Raw genomic sequence first — 7,851 nt, forward strand, 5'->3', positions numbered from 1 at the left:
ATCCGCTGGCAATACAGGCTACTGCTAAGCTTGTAAGCCGCCCTGAGTCTTCGGAGAAGGGCGGGATATAAATGGAATTAAAATAAAAAATAAAAAATTTTGGTGGCCAGGGCTAAAACGAGATGTGGAAAACTATGTCAAGAGTTGTACCATATGTGCCACCATGAAAAGAATTCCAGGGAAAACCCCTGGGCTACTGCAGTCAGTAGCAGACCCTTCCCAATCATGGGAAGAAATAGCTATGGACTTTATTGTAGATCTACCCAACAGTAAAGGAAATACTGTCATCTGGACTGTGATAGATCAGTTTTTGAAGCAGGCTCACTTTATCGCCTGTAAAGGACTCCCATCTGCACAACGGTTGACTAAATTGTTCCTGAAACATATCTACTGACTGCATGGCACCCCTAAGTGAATAATTTCAGATAGAGGAGTACAGTTCACAGTGAAATTTTGGAGGAATTTCCTTAAATTAATTGGATCATCTCAAGGCTTATCATCTGCTTTTCATCCAGCTACCAATGGGGCTGCAGAATCTGCTAACAAAATGGTAGAGCAATACCTCAGATGTTATGTTTCCTACTAACAGACAAACTTGACTGACCCCCTCCCCTTCGCTGAGGAGGCCTACAATAATTCTCTTCACAGCAGCACTGGCTACATGCCTTTCAGAGTAGCCACAGGAAAAGAGTTCAGCCCAATGCCTGACTATCCTCAGGTGCCCTCTGCTTCCCAGACACTTGATCAATCGGTGAGGGGGTGGGAAGAAGTTTGGAGAAACACGAAAAGGGCATTAAAAAGACTTCTGAGACTTATAAAAAACAAGCTGATAAAAAGAGGGCTCCCCAAAGAACATTCCAAGTGGGGGAGAAGGTTTATCTGTCAACTAAATATTTACATCTCAAATTGTTGTTGTTGTTAGCTGCGAAGTCGTGTCCGACCCATCGCGACCCTATGGACAACATTCCTCCAGGCCTTCCTGTCCTCTACCATCTTCTGGAGTCCATTTAAGCTCACGCCTACTGCTTCAGTGACTCCATCCAGCCACCTCATTCTCTGTCGTCCCCTTCTTCTATTGCCCTCAATCTTTCCCAGCATTAGGCTCTTCTCCAGTGAGTCCTTCCTTCTCATTAGGTGGCCAAAGTATTTGAGTTTTAGCTTCAGGATCTGGCCTTCTAAAGAGCAGTCAGGATTGATCTCCTCTAGGACTGACCGGTTTGATCGCCTTGCAGTCCAAGGGACTCGCAGGAGTCTTCTCCAGCACCATAGTTCAAAGGCCTCAATTCTTTGGCGCTCAGCCTTTCTTATGGTCCAACTTTCACTGCCATACATTGCAACTGGGAAGACCATAGCCTTGACTATACGCACTTTTGTTGACAGGGTGATGTCTCTGCTTTTTAGTGTGCTGTCTAGATTTGCCATGGCTTTCCTTCCGAGGAGCAAGCGTCTTTTAATTTCTTGACTACAGTCCCCATATGCAGTGATCTTGGAGCCCAGGAAAATAAAATCTGTCACTACCTCCATTTCTTCCCCATCTATTTGCCAGGAATTGAGAGGGCCAGATGCCATGATCTTGGTTTTCTTAATGTTAAGTTTCAACCCAAGTTTTGCACTCTCCTGCTTCACCCGCAACAAGAGGCTCTTTAGTTCTTCTTCACTTTCTGCCATTAACATCTCAAATTACCCAGCAAGAAATTGGGACCGAAATTCTTGGGGCCTTTCCCCATTGTGAAAATCATCAACCCAGTCACAGTAAAATTGAAACTGCCCAGACTTTTGGGAAAAATTCACCCGGTGTTCCATTGTAGCTTACTGAAACCTTTTCAAGCCTCCACTTTAAGACCTCCCACAAGAAAGCACCTGGACCCCTCATAGTATTGGGTCAGACCCATTATGAAGTGAAACATATTCTTGACTCTAGAATCTTTAAGGGAAAATTTCAGTACCTAGTACAATGAAAGGGATACCCATTGTCTGAAGCCATTTGGGTGAAATCTAGCTATGTGAAAGCTGACAGACTTAGTTTTATGAGTTTTATGAGAAACACCCCAACAAACCAAAAGTCAGCTCCTAACTTGTGTTTGTTTACATTACAGGTTCTGTTCTTTTGTAAGGGGGGCCGGATGTCAATGCTGCAAACATTGACATGTTTTTGCACTGACAATATAAGAGACAGCCTGTTATTTTAATTGCTTCATTTGGGAGGGAGGAATCACCCAGAAGTTGTGATAATAGCCCACGTACAGAATGGGAAGTGAAACCTCATATGTAAAACCAATTGGATAATGTGATTTATTACGTGTAGATAAGGGCGGGGATTGTGTGTGTGTTATGATGGGTTTGGGGGAGGAGATTTCAGATCATGGCATCCCTCCATGACTGCCGATGTTTCGTTTCATTACTAAGACTTTTTAGATAAATAATATGCCTGCAATTTGTTTGATTTGTCTCATTCATCGGAACCATGACAACAGGAGGGAAGTGAAAGGCAAAGGAGAAAAAGAAAGATACACCCAATTGAATGCAGAATTCCAGAGAATAGCTAGAAGAGATAAGAATGCCTTTTTAAATGAACAGTGCAAAGAAGGCTGTATACTGCCACCCTGCCTGTTTAACTTATATGCAGAGCACATCATGAGAAAGGCAGGGCTAGATGAATCAAAAGTTGGAATTAAGATTGCCGGGAGAAATATCAATAACCTAAGATATGCAGAAGATACCACTCTAATGGCAGAAAGTGAAGAGGAGCGAAAGAGCCTCTTGTTGCGAGTGAAGAAGGAGAGTGCAAAACTTGGGATGAAACTAAACATTAAGAAAACCAAGATCATGGCATCCAGCCCTCTCAATTCCTGGCAAATAGATGGGGAAGAAATGGAGGTAGTGACAGATTTTATTTTCCTGGGCTCCAAGATCACTGCAGACGGGGACTGCAGCCAAGAAATTAAAAGACACTTGCTCCTTGGGAGGAAAGCCATGGCAAATCTAGACAGCAGACTAAAAAGCAAAGACATCACCCTGCCAACAAAATTGTGTATAGTCAAGGCTATGGTCTTCCCAGTTGCAATGTATGGCTGTGAAAGTTGGACCATAAGAAAGGCTGAGTGCCAAAGAATTGAAGCCTTTGAACTATGGTGCTGGAGAAGACTCCTGTGAGTCCCTTGGACTGCAAGGTGATCAAACTGGTCAGTCCTAGAGGAAATCAACCCTGACTGCTCTTTAGAAGGCCAGATCCTGAAGTTGAAACTCAAATACTTTGGCCACCTAATAAGAAGGAAGGACTCACTGGAGAAGAGCCTAATGCTGGGAAAGGTTGAGAGCAAGAGAAGAAGGGGACGACAGAGAATGAGGTGGCTGGATGGAGTCACTGAAGTAGTAGGCATGAGCCTAAATGGACTCCAAAAGATGGTAGAGGACAGGAAGGCCTGGAGGAACATTGTCCATGGGGTCGCGATGGGTCAGACATGACTTTGCAACAGCAACAACATCAACTTTACATGAACCAACTCTTTCCCTTTACTAGTAATTAAACCTCTTCATTTATCTTCTCCAAGAGTATTGAAGACTCCATAAGCAGTTTTTTTGTCAGTGTATATGTTCCCTTTTCTCCCTTATTAACAATTTCAGAGCCTGCTGTAAGGCATTAAATCCAGTTTAGTGCTGACTAAGGGAGGGAAATTCTCCCAGCTTCCACTCACATTTTTTTCTTCCCATCTACTATCACACCTTCGTTATGTCTTTCTTTGTCTTTTACTTTTTGTTTTCCCAACTACTTTGCTATGAACAAGTTGTTACCTCCTTTCGGCTTTCTGATTTTAAGATGACCCACACTTAACACCAAGACTTCTCAAATGTCAACTTTAAACAAAAATGCCACTGGCTGCCTCTTTTCCCCCACTTCTGGGTAATCACCCCCCTCTCCTAGCCATTCCTTTGTCTGTATTTACAAAGGAATTGGTTAGTAAAGAGCCAGCAAGTGAGCGCTCACCAAACTCTGCTTGAGTTTGTTTGCATACAAATCTTTATTCAAAACAACACAGCTCATTTATAATCCCCAAAATTTTCTCAACTCCTTCGTTTTAAACAAAGTTTGAATTACAATTCCTTCCATTCTCTTAGGTATTATTTTCTATCAGTGTGTCTTGCACACAGACATAAAAACATAAAAAAAACAAAAAAAACAACTCCACAAAAAAAGATAAACAAGATATTCTGAGTTACTGAAACAGTTTCATATCAAACTCTAGTATTGCTTTTAATATAAAGTTAGTCAAATCCCAATTTAACCAGATTCCATTCAGATGGAAATAAACTTCCATCAAGTAGGCCAAAACATCTACAAATCTAAGCAAAACAATTCAGAGTAATTTCTTTTGGGTGATGATATATATATATATAGGTCTAACTAAAACTCAAAGATTTCCAAAAAAATTGTCCAACAATTACTGTATCCTCTTTCCAAAAAAAATTGCAAGCTGAAACTGCAAGAGTGGGCATTAAATTTCACATCCACCCCCCTTCCTCAGACCAGAATTCTAAGCAGAGAAAAAAAAACAGTTAAAATGACCAGCCCCCCCCTCTTCTGTCTCTCTCTCTCTCACACACACCTTTAAAGTAACACACTCGCTTTGGACTTACCAGTGTTCCCAGAACACAGCCCATCACACTCATACAGCCATTATCACAGAAACCTCCCATAATCGCTCTCCTGACCACCCAGGTACAATTGCGTGTTTCCCTCATTCAGGGCAAAAGTTTCTTACCTGGGCCAGTGCACTGGGTTACCTGGTCCTGGGCCTCAGCTGTTGACTCTCTTCCTCTTTTCTATTCTTTGATTTTGTAGACCAGAGTTGTCAATTTAGTTTGGCGCAGAGCCTGCAAAGGGAAGCTAGATCTCAGATAACTCCAGGCAGTTGAAATCAACAGGCGCGCCCCTGGTCTTTACTGAGAACAGTGCCCCTAGAGGCCCTCCAGCCCCACATTGGGTTGCCAAGATTGTGAGATTTAAAAACCCAAAATTTGATACTCACAACTCGAAGACAAGTCTGGGAAACCTATGCGACTCAGACACACAGAAAAATTTCAAAACAACATTTGTACACTAATAACAGATTTCTTAGATTTGTTTTCATTCCTCCCTCTTTGTCTCACACATTCCAGTTAGAAAAAGGTTGGGGGCACTGAATGCATTTTCTTTCTGGAGAGGGGTAATGATCAAAAGAGGTTTTCCTTCTCTTCTCACCATCCAAACTATAGGAACCTAAAGAAATACATAGCTTTCTATAATTTTTATATAGATCAACTATCAACTTAATTCATTAAGTCTCTCACTTAAAATAAAAAATCAGAGTTCTCACCTTTCATCCAGGTAAAGGAAAAAAAAGGGTTATTCTTTTATAAATGGTACCAAATGTAACATCAAATGTAACACCAATGAATTGTATCAAATGTAACACTAAGATGTGGGGCTATCTACAGTATTTCCTGCTTAGACAGAGAATTCACACATGGTAATCAACAAAGCTCCTTTGAAATGTTAAAGAGGTTATTCACCTCAAGAAGGTGAATAAAACAAGATAGTATAGTGATGGATGAAAGGAAGTTGTTACAATGAGTCTTTTGGAAGTAAAGGTTCAAAGAAGATCTTTTTGACTTCAAAGACTGACTTAAGTTTCTTAAAAGGGGGGGACATGTATCGAGAAAAGAAAGTATAAATACTTGCTTTGAAACTTGCTCAGCGCGCTCTTCGAACCCAATCCAACTTGGGAAGGGTCTAAGAGGCCACGTTTGCAAACGTCTTTTCTTTTTTTTTATTAATTTTCTTTATTATTTTCAATTTCTTTTCAATAAATCTTTGTTTTTGTTAACCAGACTTGTCTTTGAGTTGTGAGTATCAAATTTTGGGTTTTTAAATCTCACAATCTGGGCGCCCAACGTGGGGCTTGAAAGAGCCTCTAGGGCAGGCATGTCCAAAGTCCGGCCCGCGGGCCATTTGCGGCCCGCGGGGCGGTTTAATACGGCCCTCAACAGCTCTCGCTGTTGTATGTAAATGTGGCCCTCCCACGGCCCTCCCTTCTGATTGAGGGCCGCCCCTTCGGGAGCTGCTCCCGCCTCCCCCGCCGAGGGGCCGCCCCAGGAAGTGCAGGCCGGCCCAGCTGCCGCCCCCACCCCGCCAGCCAGGCTCCGGGGCTCCACGCGGCTTCCTCCTCCTCCTCCTCCTCCTCCTCTGCCAGGCCTGCTCGGGGCCCGGGGCGGCTCCAGTGCGCCGGGGAAGCGCGCGGAGAGCAGATTGCGCCCTCATCCCGGCCGGAGCGCAGCCCAGAGGAGGAGCCACTGGGCCGGGCATGCCCTGAGTGGCCGGGGGTCTCCGGTCGGGCCATGCGGCGCTGTGGGCGAGGCGGGGGTGGCCGGCGGGGGTGTCGGCCTGCCCGCCCGTCCCGCTGAGCACCTTCCCTGCGCGCCGCGGCTGCCCATGGCGGCGGCTCCGGCTCTGGCGGCGCTGGGGCTCCCGGGCGCGGGGGCTCCGGCGGTGCTGGGCTGGCCGCTCTGGTACCACAAGGACCTGAGCCGGGCGGCGGCCCAGGAGCTGCTGGCGTGGGCCGGGCGGGCCGGCAGCTTCCTGGTGCGCGACAGCGAGAGCGTGGCCGGCGCCTTCACCCTCTGCGTGCTGTGAGTCCGGGGACCCGCGGGCGCCGCCTTGGGGATAGGCCGCGGGAGGGAGGGAGGGAGGGAAGGGGAGGGGGCCAGGGCGCGCCGGCAGAAGACTCCCCCCCAAGGCTGGGCATTCCGTGGCGGCGGCCCCGGAGCCTGGAGCGATTTCTTTCTTTCTTTCTTTCTTTCTTTCTTTCTTTCTTTCTTTCTTTCTTTCTTTCTTTCTTTCTTTCTCTTTCTTTCTTTCTTTCTTTCTTTCTTTCTTTCTTTCTTTCTTTCTTTCTTTCTTTCTTTCTTTCTCTCTTTTCTCTTTCTTCTTCCTCTCTCCTGCCTCCATTCTCTCTTCTTCCTTCCTTCCTTCCTTCTCTCTTTCTCCTTCCCTCCCTCCCTCCATTCGTCCTTTCTCCTCCCTGTCTCCTTCCCTCCCTTTCTCCTCCCCTCCCCCTCTCAGCCCTGCCTGGCGCTGGAGTCCCGGGGGTGACCTTCCGCCATGGAATCCGAGACGACTTTTTCGGCTGCAGAAATGTCAGCCTCCCGGTGACTCCCCTCCCCCTTCTAGTGGCTTTCCCGACTCCGGACGCGCCGATCTGCCGCTCCTCCGGTGGGTTGAAGGGCCGGCTGCCTGGCCGAACTGCCGCGCTCCTTCCCCTCGCCCCGGGCTTGGCGCGGCGTCTGTGCCAGTGCAGCGAGGCTGACGGTGCGCGCCTGGCCTGGCTGAGCGCGTGGCGGTTCGGCCAGGCAGGAAAAGGTGCAGGAAGCGGCCGCCGCCTGGTAACAGCGCCCGGGCTCACAACGTGGAGGCGGCGAGCAAGCGCGCGCTCAGGGCGAGGCGGCCGCGGTCCAGTGAGGGAAGAGCGCCGAGGGAGTGGCCGGCCGGGCTGTGCTGCTGCCGAGCAAAGCTCGGCCGGGGCGCCCGCTCTGCTCTGCCTGGTGCCAGCTCAGAGACTCCGCCCGCCAGGCCCTTCTCCCGCTCAGCCAGGCCAGGCGCGCACCGTCAGCCTCGCTACACCGCCTCCACGTTGTGAGCCCGGGCGCCGTTACCAGGCGGCGGTCGCTTCCCGCACCTTTTCCTGCCTGACCGAACCGCCGCGCTCCTCCCCCCCGCCCCGGGCTTGGCGCAGCGTCTGTGCCGGTGCAGCGAGGCTGACGGTGCGTGCCTGGCCTGGCTGAGCGGGAGAAGGGCCTGGCGGGCGGAGTCTCTGA

General features: G+C 48.0%; 1 long non-coding RNA gene across 1 annotated transcript in view; it reads right to left on the minus strand.

The window, feature by feature from the left end:
- Positions 1 to 6,685, minus strand: part of LOC310648313 — a 167,986-nt gene extending 161,301 nt beyond the window's left edge. The window contains exon 1 of the long non-coding RNA XR_014494062.1: positions 6,655 to 6,685. This is a non-coding gene — a long non-coding RNA (uncharacterized lncRNA). The remainder of the gene's footprint in view (positions 1 to 6,654) is intronic.
- Between the last annotated feature and the right edge of the window lie 1,166 nt (positions 6,686 to 7,851).

Source organism: Vipera ursinii (genome assembly GCF_947247035.1).
Source record: "Vipera ursinii genome assembly, chromosome: W".
In the NCBI taxonomy this organism is placed as follows: Eukaryota; Metazoa; Chordata; class Lepidosauria; order Squamata; family Viperidae; genus Vipera; species Vipera ursinii.